This window comes from Trachinotus anak, unplaced genomic scaffold (genome assembly GCF_046630095.1).
Source record: "Trachinotus anak isolate AG129_WGS33_773 ecotype Australia unplaced genomic scaffold, CSIRO_AGI_Tana_v1 ptg000026l, whole genome shotgun sequence".
NCBI lineage: Eukaryota > Metazoa > Chordata > Actinopteri > Carangiformes > Carangidae > Trachinotus > Trachinotus anak.
In genome coordinates, this window is record NW_027273877.1 from 8,741,034 (window position 1) to 8,758,010 (window position 16,977).

Genomic DNA, 16,977 nt, shown 5'->3' on the forward strand with positions numbered 1-16,977 from the left:
CAGCAGCAGGCCAGAAAAGGAAGCCTGAGTGTCTTTGTCAAGGACGTTTTCATCAGGGACAAGCTCTGCTGGGGATCAAACCTATGATGAGACCGTGGATGGATTATGGAACAGGCCTACTGGCATAGGCCCAGGGGCCCGGGGGGTCAGACAGTTACTGGGCCAAAGCCTCTGTTCAAAGAGTCTTAATATTTCTTGTTAGAAAGTCAATTAAATGACTGGAGGAGATGCAAAACAGTCAAAAAGAGGTGCAAAGTGACCACAAATAGATGCAAAACAACCAAAAAGAGATGCCTAATAACCACAAATAGATGAAAAACAACTAAAAGAGGTGCAAAGTGACCACAAATAGATGCAAAACAACCAAAAAGAGATGCCTAATAACCACAAATAGATGAAAAACAACTAAAAGAGGTGCAAAGTGACCACAAATAGATGCAAAACAACCAAAAAGAGATGCCTAATAACCACAAATAGATGAAAAACAACTAAAAGAGGTGCAAAGTGACCACAAATAGATCCAAAACAACCAAAAAGAGATGCAAAATGACAACAAATAGATGCAAAATAATCATAAAGTGAAGCAAAATAATCATAAAGTGAAGCAAAACAACAATAAGACACAAAACCACCACACAAAAGAGACACGAAATTGCAAAGCAACTTCTGCATCATCTGTGGTAGTCCTGCGTGCATGTCCATGTCCAGGGGGTGCACTGTCTCGTGGACTGGATGGTGCGTATCAGGTATCACCTGTGTTTGTGTACAGGCACACACCACATATCAGGGGTCAGAGGTCACCGGCAGACAAGCAACAAGCCTCTGCGTCTTCTTCACAGTGAGGAATGAGGCTGCCGGTGATGGATAGCCTTCTCCAGGCGACGTGTGCGAACGCGTCGCAGTCACAAATTGCCTCTTAATGATTCTCTTTACAGATCATCACCCTGCTTGGGAGAGGGACAGTGGGGAGGGATACGAGTTGTGCTCCCCTGCCGCTCCGCCTAAATGTTGTACGGGTATTAGGGAGTTTTGATGGAGGAGTCTTGCAGGAGAAATTGGGGGCAGCAGACCAAGGAAATGATTTGTGTGTGTTAGCCGCGGAAAACGAATGAACAGTGTTTAATTGGGCTCACGACATATGACCCCATAATGTAAACACGCCGAATCCCCTTGAATTTGGCAAATGTGACCTACGTGTGACTGATGAGCGGCGTGTAACGTGTGTGTCTTCAGTTTTGTTTTACTATTTCACATTAAAACTAAAGAGAAAAAACTACAATCACAACCTTTTCCGGTGTCTCTATATAATAATATTCATACTACTCATGTTGGTGGCTTCACGGTGAAGCCGGAGGCAGGGGTCGATCGACTTAACCTTGAAAGTACAATTGTCTCCTCTCTCACCTCAGGGACACATTCCCTCTCTTTATTTCCTCCTCCCTCTTGTCCTTTTACTCTTCCCATCTCTGCACCAGTCCCCCCCCCCCACCCTGGGGCAAGTCCCCAACCCCACCTGTCTGCTCCTCCCAGTACACCTGCCCCTCGTTGCCCCATTAGCCACAAAGTAGATAAATACCTGTCTGGTTACTTGTCAGATCATGGAGCAGCGTGTTTACCGAAACAAATACAAGGCAGACTTCTGATTTAATACAGTATTTCATCCCAATTGTCAAGGTTTGGAAACATGACTACGCTGCTAAAAAAATAATTAAAAATGGAGGCAAATAATGAAAGTGTTACTCACACAGTTCATGGTGCAGGCATGTGCACCCCGGGACTGTTTCTGGCCATCAGCCAGACGTCTGCTGGCGTCCCTGAGGCCACTGATCTTTTCACAGGCAGATAATTTGATGATATTTCAGTTTAATTCAATTTAATTCAGCTTCTTAATCAACAGCACAGTCGGTCATTTAGCACCTTTTACATGCACACTGGTGTGTGTGTGTTTTCATGTGGTTTAAGTAACAAAATATGATGCAGAAACATACGAAACCTGTTATTTGATTGATTCTGACATTAGTCAGGTTTATCTTCAGTATCTGAGGACGTCTTTGTGGACATGTTTCAATCTAACCACTGACATGTCAGGAGCGTGCACGTTTCAGTTTTATTTCCAGATACTGTTGGATTGTTTACAACCAGTCTGACCGGACTTCGTTGTAGTAATGTTGTCGTGTTCTTGGGGTCTTGGCACTTATTTTGGTGAGAACAACGATAGAAGCCATGGAAGCTCCTATCAAAATAAGAGCTCAGCAGTAATAGAACAGAATTATCCCTCAAACTGCCGCACGCTGTTACCGCACGTCATCTGCTGCATCCCCTCCCTTTACATGGCCCCGTCTGTGCAGCCTCGCTTATGAGCCGATGTAGGAAGTGTCATTATAATTATCAGTCTCTCCTCTGACCGTTTCAAAAAGCTCACAGTTAGTCGGGTGTGAAGAAGAAACGTGATTGCCTGTTAAACCTCGACACCGCAGGCCGCAGTGCTCAACACACGGGCGCCACATGTGGGCCCCCCTGAATTTAGAGCTATTATTTTGCACTTGGATATTTAGAGACGGGGGTGTCAAGGCTGCATCCAGCAGTATACAATCTTTGGTGAGTTATTATGGTGAAAATCACTGAGAACACTGGTTTCCTGTGGATGCAACAAGGGCCCCCTGGCGGGACTTTTTTCAGGGTGATTTAAACACAATCAACTTTTGAAATGTGTCCTAGTCTGAGCTGCCTGGAATTTACATTTACCTGGATTTCAAATTGAATTAGGTTTTCAGAGTTGATTGTTTAAATTTTTGTTTTTTTTCTTTGAGGCAGGATGTTTGCATCATATAATTCATATATGCAGTTTATTAAAGCAACATATACCTATAGAGACTCTATATGTTTATATATGTTTTTCTTTTCATTTCTTATACATTTTTAAACATGTCTATCTTGCCTTTCTGAACCCTACTGTGTATAATAACAACATATGTCTACAATATAAGCATACATACATAATGCCACCACCACCACCACCACCTCCTCCACCTCCTCTGACAGAGGCAGAGGAGCTGGCCCTGAGCCACAACACTGGGCCAGCAGTGGCTGAAAGCTTCCCTGGAGGGAGCTCATTCAACCCAACACAGCCCAGGACACATGTAGCTACATAAGATGGTAATGTGTGTGTGTGTGTGTGTGTGTGTGTGTACTGTATCATCACTGTATAGTGCAGTTTTCAGCCGTGTTGAGCCTCCATCCACCACAGAACTCCTTGCAGATGTAAGCACTAAATCCTCCAGAGAGTTTGCCAAATACAGTCATTTTAAACACGCTGAAACAGGTGTCTTCTTCACGGTGATGAAGTGATGACACACAGAGAGATACACAACACACACAGTGAGATGTTCAGGTTCATTCTGCATGTAGAACTGTAGTATTTGGGGCGTCCCGATGACTAAGTAGTTAGGACGCGTCCCATTTGAGCATTTGATTCCCGACCATGTCTCTTTCACACATTTCCTGCCTCTCTCAACTTCCCCCTATCAAATTAAGGCATAAAAAACACCCAAAATAACTAAGAAATAAATAAAAAAGAGCTTTAAAGATTTCATTGAATGTGTTGTGCTTTTGAAGGGAACAAAAAACAGCTTTGTCTTTTGGGCGACAGCAGAGAAACTATAGGGAAAATAAAATAAAAGTGATACAGTGGTGGATTTGCTCCAGATTTGATGGACAAACTGGTTCAGCGCCTGCTGTGATCGTCTGCAGCTGGCCCGGAATATCATGTGATTTCTTCTGCTGCCTTGTGGGAGAGCTTCTCAATTTCTGCCCCCATCTCTCAGCTCCATTAACTGACAAAAGATACCCGCAGCCCGAGAGAGAGACACATTTCTCAGGTGGCATAACATGGCATCGGATGATTTGTGGGCCTATGGAGTATTGCAGGCACTCTGTCTTATTTTAAACGGTGTATGGGTGTATCCAGGAGGCGGAAATACTCCAGAAATAGGTCTGATAATTCAGAGCTGCACAGTTTAATGGCCTGGACATTTTCAAAATTGAAGCCACCACAGAAATGGCATCAGTCGCACCGTCTCGTACCCCACACACACACACTGCGCTGACCATAATAGGACCCCAGACTGGTAATAAAATTATGATATTATGAAGGTTTATATCGTGTAATCAGCTTGGTGAAAAAATGCTGTGATTCCCCGAAAAAAAAAAGGGTGATAACTCTGCCATTTTAATATCTGTGACAGCCAAACAGAAAATCCAAGAAATCCAGTCCCAGTTGACAATGGGAAAATTTACATAATTATAAAGGGACCTGATTACATAAACCAAATCCCATTCTTCAGGCTTGCTCTGTCCGCACCAGCGTTATCTGAGTGTTTTAGGTTTGTCTGGTCCAAATGGCAAAAAGGGAAGGGACAGATGGAGAGGAGAGAGGCGGCGGCGTGTAAGAAAAGGTTGTGAATACATTAATGTCCTACTGAGCCAACAGGACGTGTCAGCATGGGTGTGTTTGCACATGCAGGTGTGTGTGTGTGTGTGTGTGTGTGTGTGATGAGAGCATTTGTATGCTGTCAGCGTCAGAAATCAGCAGCGAAGAGAAGATGAATGGCGCTGGGTGTAAGTGAAATGTTAAGGCCCAGACAAAGGACGAAGATCCAAAGTCCTGCACAGAGGGAAGTGTAAACTCTGTAAGGAGGTTAGTGGAGACGGTCACAGCAGGTCAGTGGGTCACATCCATCCTGTGCACGTGATTGTAAAAATGCAAATGTATGAAAATGAAAACCGTGGGAATGAATCAGTGACTTTTCACACACGCATCTGTGCAGAAAATCAAAAAAAAGGCACTTAGACACAGCGTCTCCTCATCTCCGAACCATAGAAAAACCCGAACATCTCTGAGGCCCGGCCGCATCCATGCAGCCTAACCTCAAAGAGAGAGGGCGCAGGCTGATCTGATTAGCCCGACTCGAGTCTTTAAAGTCTCCTGGAAATGTCAGCAAAATCATCAAAGAGGCCGTCTCCTTCATAAAACCTTGATCAAAGACATTCTCGACATACTGCAGCCTTCTATATTGTTAGCTCACGGGCAGAGCGTCTACATCTGCACAACATTATTGGTTTTATGGGAGCGTATAAGTGGAGACAGACTGAAAACAGGGAGAGACAAGTGACATTTCCCCCTCTTGGCTACACCCTCGGCCCACCAACCCTCTGCCGCATTCGCAAATGTGTCACATGTACTCTGTGTGATATCCCCCCCTGTTTTCCAAGGAATTCCTCTTTGTCTGCTCACGCCGCCTCACTCGTACATTACCTTAATGCACTTTCTCTGCGTTAAGCACCTCTGCAAGATAAGGTAGATTCCTGCGCCGCCCCGGGGTCAAACTGAGCCAGTAATCGAAACGTTTGCTCTCATCAGTCCGAGGGTGGGGCCCTGCCTCGCAGAGAGACAGCACATCGGTCAACATTAGGGTGAATTAAGTGCGGTCATTTTTGTGAGAGGCACATTCAAGGAACAAATCATACTCAGCATCAGCATCTTAATCTTGCACATACATCACCACACTCTTATTGTAAATAAATCGTTTGCATTCAGGAATTCTCACCAAATGCAATCAAGCGCAAACATGCTGAATGCATTTCCTCTTAACCTACAACATTACAAAGATGGTTTTTTTAAATGTTTTATATCATATATTGTTGAGCTTGCAAATGCATACATCAGGTCTTTAGCAGTCCAGGGCTATATTATTTATCCATTAATATCATTCACATGAGCAGGAGGGCTGTAAGATATAAAAACAAATAAATAAATAAATCATATTGCAATATGAGTCATGATTTCAGCTGAATTGACCATTTTGCATTTTGTTTTCAGTGAAAAAAAATATAAAAAGGATGATGATGTGATTTCTCTGTCAGGCTTTGTACCAAACAAGCATGTTCCTTTACACTGGAGAGTATGTTTTGCAGGCTGGGGGCATCTCTGTGCCACAATACATTTATCTTAGCAGCTCCTGTGAATTAGATATTACACTTGGCCATGTTGCAATTTCAATAATATGTAATATTCATCAAACTACTTGTCATGAAAACATCGCTCCACAGTGATACTAGTGGCCGAAACCAGCACTGGGCACCTTAAGAACGGGGCAGGTGATGTGAGATTCCTCCTGCTTCTTTTTCTTTACTCACTGTGTACAACTTTGTTCAGCGACATTATTTATTTTATGTGAAATTGACAGAAACTGTCTGTGCACATGATCAATCATAATACGTTTTCTGATTGGCTTACAATTTATATATCAAGAAGCGATAAAGTACACAAACCAATAATAATAAGAACAGTAATCATGATAATAATAATAATAATTGATTGAAAATGTTTCTTGTGGCCTCTGAGCTGTTTTCCTTTCATACTCACTCTTATTCTGTTTTACACAGATTCAAAATCCTACTCACACCATATCATTATATTCTCCGTCATATGTAATGATATTCTGTCTCACTTATAATCCTGTTTGTGTGTGTGTGTGTGTGCACAAGTGTGATTTATGAACTTAACGGCCTCCCATATAAATCTCACCTGACACACAATCTCATTAAAACAATTACCTTTCAGAGTGATGCTATGCGCTACAGAGTTTTAATGTGTAACCTTGGTTTTATGTCTCGCATTACACACACACACACACACACACACACACACACACACACCTCCACCCCACCCAGCTACTCTCCCCGCTCACAGCAGGCTGCACAGACCTGAGGCCACTTCAGCACATCAAAGAAAAGATGGAGTGAACCGCCCCGCCTCCCGAAACTTCAGAATCCCACCATCACCACCCCAGAGGCTCAGAGTAAGCCCACAGCACACCTCTCGTCTCTTGTTTGAACTACTCTGTCAGGAGCAGAAGCCTAAATGATTCACCTTCACCCCCCCACCCCACCCCCCGCTCCTGTCACAGGGTCAGTGCGTCCACCCTCATGAAACATGCTTCATATTTTTTGCTGATATTCTCTTATCATATCCTTGTAAGCAGGACTCGCATGTTCCTGCAGATAAATGCGCGCTCACAGATGACGACACCTCCTCCTCTTCCTCCTCCTCTTATCTGCACCCACCCCCCCCCCTCCTGAGCTGCCTCCATCAGTTTGGGCAGCGTTATGGTTTGGCTCGCCACGCTGCCTCCTCGCCATATCTGCTGCTGATTGCCAGGCCACGGTGCTGAGGCTTGCCAGTTAAGTGGGGAGGGGGGGGCGTTGCAGGGTGAGCTGTGGAAGAGCTCCAAACTTTCTCATGAGCCGCACCAGGGTGCCGACAAAGAGAAGGGGAGTCTGAGCTATTAGGGGGCTCTGCGCTCTCATCTGAGTGTGAGGCACGCCACAGCGAGGGACCCCGATGACAGCGATGATCTACTTTCTGCTCTCTAATAGTTCTCATTAAACAGCAGTGCTGAAACACTTAGTGGAGCCATTTACGTCAAGTTTGAAATCATTTATCTCAACAACAAAGCAAAGATTTGCTGGTTTTCACATCACAGCGAATTGAATACATTTGGATTTTAGACTCCGGATCAGACAAACAATTTGAAGATGTGTTATTTCATTAAGGGTCAACTTGTTTTAAAATGTTTCATTTTTTCTTATTAACACTGAGGATGCAGCAGCGGCAGAGCAGAGACTGCAGGAAAAGGCAGGTGGAGCCACAGGGTCAGATCGTAGTAATGTCATTACTCAAACAATTCAGTTCTCTAATTGGCTTTATGTCTCTGTTATATATGATAATCTATTATGTGGGACCTGTACTCCCCAGATCAATACTATCTTAGAAATGTTTCACAGTTTTCTCACATTTTATGAAGTAAATCAAATTGCTCTTACAAGAAAACAAGAAAAATGATTCGTCAGTAATGAAACTAATAGTCAAAACCCTTATAAACACATGAGCCTTTTCTGCAGCAGATATTTTAACTCATCATGTAAGGAAAAACACAGTAATATTAACACTGGCTCAGTTTTATTAAAGGTGTCTCCATGACAGTGAGCCAGCATGAACAATGCCAGCGGCCTGAAACTGAAGCAGCTAAAAGAGATCAACAAAATGCGCAGACAAAGCGACATGTATAACGAAACATTCCCAAATGTAAAGTCTGTCCACAGACTGTTAACGAGTCACAGCGTACTTCAGCGCATCATTGTCCTGTAGAGGCTCTCAAACCTCCCAGCAGCCATGTCTGGCACTTTCATATAGGTCTGCTGGAGAGTTAGCACATATATGGGCCAGAGAGATGGCCTGGTTGTCCGCTATATTTAGCCAGAACATGAAATATCTGAGAGGCTTATTTCAGTGGGCCTTATTTAAAGTGTTAGAGGGCTGGTTTCCATCCAGGTTTGTGGTTAATTTGACGCCACAAACTTCTGTTGACACCTCAAATCAAACATGACAAAAACAAGGACGTTCTGCTCAGGTGACTGCATGCAGTGGCTACGCTAGAATCTGGAGGGCCCTAGGGCAAAGGTATTAGCCGCTAAAAACTCTAACTAACTCTCCATTTAATTTACAAAAGAAGCTACATTCAGAACAAATATACCAATATGTTACATTGGACCTGCACCACCCAGGTCAGTGTTAGGTGTTTCTTTTTGTATCATAAATCAATTGTCTTATCTTCATGATTAGGTAAACGTGTTCGTGTCGAGGTTTGAGAATGTGTCCCCTCAAAAAATTGAAGCCCCTGGTCATACATTTAGAAATACAATCAGCTTCTCTCTGTCATTAACAGCTGAGGACCTCTAATACAGCAGCCAGAGGGCACATTATGTCACCTAAAAGTCATCAAAACCTTCTTCTCCTGTCGACATCATTCAATGGTTATTAATATTTAACAGCTTTTGATTGGACTGACATCGATGACAACAGCGGTTGTATTATCTCTCTTTTGCCTTTTGTGTAAATGTGAACATATTCACATTTAAATTTGAAATCTGAGGGCAAAATTTCAGTCCCGACATTAGACTCATGCAGCACATATGGAGCTTCTCATCTGTCATCACTATGATAAAGAGCTGGATGACACTGGAGGCCGGGTCCTGGCTGTCACCCCGATCTCCGCCACACACATCACACATGCAAACGCACACCACCTCAGATCTGTATCGCCCTGTGATGTGATTTGACTCATCGGAGTGGCTGTGGTGGGTCCACACACGCCTGCACAATAAAAAAAAAGCCACATCCTCGCGCAGCAGCTGCACATTTCCGATCGCGGGGAATTGAAGCAGGAGCTGGTTTTGATCCCAGACTGCAGGGGACGGTGAGAAGTGGGGTGAACTGGGGACCGTTCAGTTCGCCAACGACCTTTTTAGAACAAAACAAGACCGGGGATGGTTGTAACAGCGTCACTTTCACCAGTAAGGGATGACCTTACAATCATGTGATCAGTCGGATGTATGACCTCTTCCTTCCTGACCTTGCATGTGAAAGTGCATAAACATGTTTGAAGAATTGAAGAGAGGGACCATGTCTATATATTGATTAGTACTGATACTGTTGAAGTTAGGATTATGTAACTTGTGTTAGATTAGAGTGTCTCTTATGCGAGGCATTTTACCTATGCTCATTTTAAACCACCATGCTGCTACAGCCTTTCAAAACAGTGTTGGAAGTAACCTTGTAATGACACATAAACACATTTTAAGTTTTTTTTTTTTTTCAACTTTTTTCCTGCACACATACTTAACACATCTTAAAGTTTTTAAAGTAACGACAACAGCTCGTTGTTGTGGATTACAGTGAGTTCTTTTTGTTCTTGGTGAACCACAGGAAGATGGTGAAGTGCTGGCACATGTGCAATAAACCTACTTTGATGCATATTTTGTGGTGTGGTCTGACTTTTTAATTCCTCACTCTAAGGCTACATCCACACTACCACGTTTGCATTTTACAACGGCGTTTTAAAATAAAAACAATCTCCGTCCAGACGACCGTTTCAGCTCAGTATCAGAAATGATCTGCGTCCATATTATCACACCTGAAAACACATGGATGTGTGGCCATTCACATACACTGGGCATGCTGAGCTGGTGTCGGTAACACTTGTAATCCGTTGCTCATGTTGCTTTCACCGCTGATAGTCGAGGCTGATGAGACCCAATCGGGGAGCGACCAGGTGCGACGACATCATCATTTCACAAGGGTTTTTGCTCGTCCAGACTACAACGAAACACAGTTTTCAAACTAAATCGTTTCCCACACTCTCTGTTTTCAGGGCTCAGCATCTCCAGAGCAGTGTGGACGGGAGGTGAAAACGTAGGAAAAGAGATGCGTTTTAAAACGAAAACGTAGCAGTGTGGACGTAGCCTAAGTGATACAACTTGTCCCAGGTTGTGTTACAACTGACCCCTGTGGTGGGGCAGGTTGTAACAAATGAACTCCTTGTATTTAACATGACTTAATGAATTCTGTGATATAGTTGGAGAGGTTGAACATTGCTGTTTGTAGTAGACAAATAAAGGGACTTTGAGAGCTCCATCACAAAGAGCCATCCCTGGTCTCCACAAACATTAATAACACTATTTCACAGTTTCATCAACAAATACTAAATGGCAACAGGAAGCTGGGCGCTCCAAAAAACAGCACGCCACGTTTCAGAAACATAATGTCTTCATAATGTCATAATGCATTCTTCCCGCTAAAATATCCACAATCCCGATAAAGAACAGTCCAATCTGATCAGGTAAAATTAACAACAGATAGAAAATGTTTTAATGATCTTTTCACTGTTGTCATTTAATCCTTTGTTCCCGTCTAGTAACTGACAGATATGATTATTGTCCCATCATGTGGTTTATCTTGAGGAGATGCTAATGAAGACATCATTTCATGTGCCATTAACCCCCAAACGCATGCACACACACACACACACACACACACACACACACATATGCTCAAACTTCCCTTAAGAACCAGGTCATCCCAGGAATGATTCATCCTTCGATCTATTAAACACACACACACAGACTGAACACACTCCCCGAGCCTCATTACATCAGTGTGTGTATCCGAGCCTGAGCAGACCCAGTGACTGACGGGCGTCACTTGACAGACTTTACTGTACTCTGTCCAACGTGTGTGCGTTCCCGTCACAGTGTGTGTGCCGTGCCCTCGCTGCCCTACAGTACGCTCAGCAGAGGATATTAAGCTAATGGTTTATTAAAAGGAAATGTCATGTGTTAGTAAGCCAAAGGGAGAGGAAAAGGGAGCTGGAGCTTATTAGGATTCATTAGGGGGTTCCAGTCAGTTGCCACTGCTTCATGCACCAGAAACCTCAGGATGTAAGAATGACTCTCTTTGTTTTTCTGTAAATTTTACAAGTAGAGTGAGGCTGACCTGTTTGCAATTTCCCTATTAAATGGTGCACCGTGATAACATTTCATCTGATGTAATGCTGAGTGACACCAGCTGACTCTGACACTGTGTATTTGGTAAAACTGTGTACTCCCATGAAATGTTTGGACAGTCTGACCCTGGGTAGGTTACTCATAATTACCGGCAGTGGCAATGGAAGCTGTTTTCAACAATAAATACATCAGACACAACAGAGTTTACATGAAGGAATGAACAAAGAATCAGTATGTAAAACAAAATGTTCATGTTAATGTCTCTTCTCAGGTGTTTCTCTGTTACTGGGAACTGAAGGGAGGGCAGGGTGAACTCAGACGGCTTCTGGAAAAACTATTACTCAAGAGAGGAATTTTGGAAATGTTCCCAGCTGCGTTCACTGACGTTCCCAATTTTCCCCGTCCACGTTCCTTTTAAATTAAATCTGATTTACCGGAAGATAAAAACGATGCTCACAGTAACGGTGATTTCACCACAGAGATATAACTCTAAATATAGCCATGTGTGTCCGCCATGATGTCACAGAAACGAAAGTGATGTCAAAACAAGGTTATTGCAGTGAAATTCCTGAAAAAAACAATGGAGAGAAGTTTTAGTAAGTGATTACTGACATACCCTTCCCCTGTTTAGTCATAAGGAATTCATTAAACAGTGTGTTTACCAGAAACTAGCTCACTGCCTCCTGTAGTCTAACCCAGCAACACTTCCAGTCTTGTTGTTCAGGGGGACACTGTGGGACCCAGGCGGAGGTGGTGGCCAATGGGAGAGCAAGAAACTTAATGAATAGGCTCATAGGGAGCAGGTGTGTCTGCCTCCGCACTCCACCTGCTTTATTTGCTGCTTCCACAGTTTATTTTGTCATTCATAGTGTTTGTATGTCTATTTTCATATTTCAGTGTAGGGTAATACCCCTGGGTGCAAACAACCAATGAGATATTGTACTTTTAGATCAGCGTGTGTCTGATATAACGTATATTGTTGGATGAGAACCAGGTGAAGACGTCATGTCGTGGTATGCGGCGCATTAATCGGAAATATTGCAGATTCATGCACCTTGCGCCTGTTTTGTGGTGATTACAGAGAAAGCATTTGCTGCTGTTTATTATAGTATTGTTTGCTTTAGCATGGTTGATAATTAGCAATTGTTTGTTGTATATAATTTTAGTTTGACATAACCTGAATCTGTCTTTGTGTCTAGCACTGGGCTCCATTCACACCTGTGATTAGCAGGCGTCTACTCACCTTTGATTGTGGTATTGTTGTTGGTGGCACATTTGATTTGAGTATTTTTTTTTTTTTTTAATCTTTGGTTTTGGTTTGTGTTACCCTTTTTACACTCCCAGCACTGGTTCTCCGGTGTCTGCCTCCTCCTTTTAGGGTTTTAGTTGTTGGTCTTAATAACTGGTGTGGCCTCTTTATCAGATCCCCTGTGTCTCAATCCAAGTGGTAGCCAGTGCACGAGGGCAGTGTTTGGTGTGGGACAACACTACCCTGTGGAGACTGTGTACAGAGTACACATGAGTACTCTGACTGCTTCATGTTATCCTGCATGCAGCCATCATGTTCATATACAAAATCCCTTTCATGATGTTCTTGTTTTGGAAGCCAGAGACGTAATCTTTGAACAACTCATGGAGCTAATGTAGCTAAACTGTCCCGCTAACTAAAACTGTTAAAAACGACTAAGAATTTTTAAGTGATTAATCTGCCGACGTTATTATTGTAAACAGCAAAAGACCATAAAGGATCATTTTACTTTCCATACAAATTACATTCAGGAACAATAATCTGTGTGTGAACATGTGCACACAAGTATTCACACACACTTGAAGGCACACACACACACACACACATGTCATTAAGGGTCACTCAGTAGCCCAGCTGGTGTGAAATAACATCTCCTTGTTCTGAAACTGGAGCACTTTCAGACCGCAGCCCCCTGCTGCTGTCAGCCGAAGATCAAGGCTGGGAGCTGGGAGCTGAGGTAGTTAGGCAGAATAGTGCGGGAGGTCAAGCAACTCTCTGACATCTCCTGTTCAACAACATGTATTTTATTTTACAAGAGGCACTTTGAACATTTTATTTAAGCCTTTAGCCCAAAGGCCATCACCATGGCCCAGTGGACAGTGCAGGTAAAGGGTTATTTAAAGACTGTGTCGATGCGTACACATAGTTTTTTCTAAAGGTGAATTTTATTCTCATGATTAATAAGAGAAAAGAAACTGCAGTTCATCACATGGAGTTTTTTTTATGTTCCTGAATCAAAAACAAAGGAGTCCATCGCTATTTTCCCCTGAATTGTTTTGAATCTGCCCTTAATTTCCCAGTCGTGGTGACTAACCGTCGAGGAAATCCCTCTCAAACTGAAACAAGTGAATGTGTGCTGTATTTGCCCAAGTAGTAAATGTCAGTGCTCCGCTGATTGAATACACGTCGACAGAGATAACTGTGGGGCAGCGTGCAGTCAGGGCAGAGAGAGAGAGAGAGAGAGAGACCCAGTGACCTAGACTCGTCACACACCTCCAGCACTGCCAGCCTGCTGGCTAAAACCAAACCACTTCAGACCTGGGTCAAATTCTAGTGTTCGTTTCTCACTCTTAATCATCTTGTGACCTATTTGGTGAATGAGAAACTCCTTTCTTTTCTTTTTTTTTTAATCTGCATTTTCAAATGGGTCCACGCGGTTGCCTAAAATTTCTGGAAATCGTTGCAGCAATATGGCAAACCCCCTCTGGTTTGGTGCGCCAACACGCTCCCGCACACAGGAAGAATTGTGTGCACCGGTGCGTGACCCAGACCTGAACAGTGCTGGATATCGGAGATAATGATGGGTGCTCGCTCAACAAAACACGCGAACATGAGTTTATTTATTTTGGAAAACACAGTGTTGCTGCGCTGAGGTGTTTTCAGTATGAATAATTAAGATTATTTACAGCTGTAAAAATCCCTGATGCTGCTCTTTCCAACATTTATTCTGTGGAAACTCATAGACTCTTAAATGGTGATTAATTACAGTGTATTAATGAAAATGTACAGTGTATCAGTGTATAAATTCATCTATACAGTTGTTACAGACATTCACAGAGGTCACAGGAATCCATTCTGTATTTCTGCATTATTTCATTGTATATGACAGCGAGTGAGGATAGCTTCAAACATGGTGATGAGATTCCCAAAGGAAACATACAGTATTTATGCTCATCTGTGTTTCAGTGAAGGATACCACAACATCATCCCTCAGCAGATACTAGGCTCCTGTATATGTTATGTTGACCCACATTATTTTATAGGATTACTCTGTGGCTCTGCTTCGCTTTCCTGCTGTTAAAAGCCTAATGAAAATGACAATATCAATACAATAAAAAAGAGTAAAGATTATGTGGAGGGGATTTGGTGCTAGCATGTCCACATGGAAATTCACATGGACAGCCCCATGTGACCAGAAACAGGTGGTACCCTCATTTCTATTCTGGGAGCCATGTACAGTATTTGGCCAACTGTACTTGTCTGCCAACGCCATCACCAGAAAGACCCAGTTTGATGTGTCCATCTTTGTCCATTTTGTCCCTTGTTTCTATCTAAAACATCAATCATACTGTAAATAAAGGTAGAAATCTGTTGCAGAAGAGGCATGGATCCAATTTCTATCCTGAGACTCAATAGACCAGAATGCAATGCAGATACAACACGCATTGAGTTTAGCTTTTTCTTTTAGAATATGACTCTTTCCACCATGCTAAAAGTGCTTAGGCATGTTTATGCTACTGCGTTGTGGTTTGCTGCAATGCACTGTGGGAAATGCAGGAGAAAAAAAAATCTCCAGATTGAATCAAACATTACAGACTAATAGTATCACATATCTAAATGGGTGGAATTTTCCTCTTAAGATGTTTCTGCATGATGTCAGTCTGCACAGTCTCATTCTGGCCCAAATGTGTGGTTGCACCCAAGTGAGACTGGCAGCGCTGCAGGCTATAGCAGAGAACAGCATACACACACACACACACACACACAGGCAGCCTGAATAAAGCTGGGGAAGGGCACAGGCATAATGTGTAAACACCTCAGTTAATGTGGTTTTGTCTGTCTCCTCTACTCTCCTCCTCAGTCGCTGCAAGCTAGGCTTATTTGGACATAAAGATAAGAGAAAGGATATCAGATTAGCAAGAGGCCATATTTTAAAAAACATAGTGAGATGCAGGGAAAAGCTTCTGTTTCATGCATCTGAATGAGGTCAAATGCATATGGGAGATAGCAGCCAAATAGCAGAGCTATAGTGTGTAAAATCCCCCCGTCCCTTCCCTCCTGGCAGTGTTGTGTCCTGGAGGCAGAGCTCCCACACAACAGACGGGACTCCCACCACACAGCCTGCAGGGTGGAGCTGTCTCACTGTAAAAACGCTGCCAGCTACACAGAGCGTCCAATCGCTCTGTCGCAGAGGGGAGAGCTGATGCAGAACGCTGTTGTTTTCCCATTTTTGTAAAATTAGTGCTGATGCTGTGTTGGGGAAGTAGCCTGGAGGCTGAGAGATGAGGCCTTAATAGCAGAAGGGCTCCTGTTCACACTCTGAAAAAGACAGAAAAAGGTGAATGTGGTGCATTATCGACTCCATAGGGAAATTCAGTTTCCATTTTACCCCTTTTTCTGTGTCTTCTCTTCACAATCTGGGTGAAAAAGCTAATTTGTTTTCTCTGGCTGTGTACGACATTGAGTATTATTCATAGATAATTAGGGAATCCTCACTGGAAACTACTAATGCTGCTCACTGGAAATAAGCAGCATCCACTACTGGGTTCACTGGGTTTATTTAGTTTAATCATGTGGCTGAGAGCTCAGAATTGGATTGTTCTTAAAGAAAAACCTTTACGAATGTGACTCAATCAATACCTGCTGATGATGTGCAGCTAATAAGCAACCTGAGCACTGGTTCTCTGTGTGTAAAATGTGTGTAAAATATAAAGAAGGATGACAATAAGGTGTGTTGTTGTGTCACCTTGGGATCAAATTTAACTAACAGGACCTTTACTGTGCTTTGCCCTGGTAGAAACCTTTTTAATGCTGCATCGATTCAGCAGCAGCATTACGACTGAACATTGATGGTAGTTTGTTTCTAATTTTTTCACAATAGGGAATGAGATATAGTCTAATATTATCTTACAGGATTCATTATGTACAATGGTGGAAAGTATCTAAGTTATCTGTTAAAGCTTAAGGATTTCCAATTTCTGCTACTTAATAATTTTGAAATTGGGATATTGCTCATTTTACTGAAGTAAAATATCTGAATACTAATTATGTGTTAAATGTTACAGCTCCCACAAAGTAATATTGTTGCTTCTGAAATTTTGGTGTAAGAAATAAGAAATGAGTGATAACATACAGTGTAGTACAGTAAAACATAAATATGTTATATTAGTTGCATTTTACCCCTATTACTACTAATAGTAATGATAATGTATTTATGTAATATTTATTTTCATGTAGGCTACTCTCTATTCTATATTCACTCATTCCTATTTTCTACTATAAATGTATGTAAAATTGATTACTGGTTTTAATTGTGTACAGTGTGA

General features: G+C 42.5%; 1 protein-coding gene across 1 annotated transcript in view; it reads right to left on the reverse strand.

The window, feature by feature from the left end:
• The window catches only part of zranb3 (zinc finger, RAN-binding domain containing 3), a 145,463-nt gene extending 138,566 nt beyond the window's left edge, over window positions 1-6,897 (reverse strand). The window contains exons 1-2 of the mRNA XM_071463932.1: window positions 6,766-6,897; window positions 5,315-5,434 (exon numbers count right to left, since the gene is read on the reverse strand). The gene's annotated coding sequence lies outside the window, so the exon portion shown is untranslated. The remainder of the gene's footprint in view (window positions 1-5,314; window positions 5,435-6,765) is intronic.
• Between the last annotated feature and the right edge of the window lie 10,080 nt (window positions 6,898-16,977).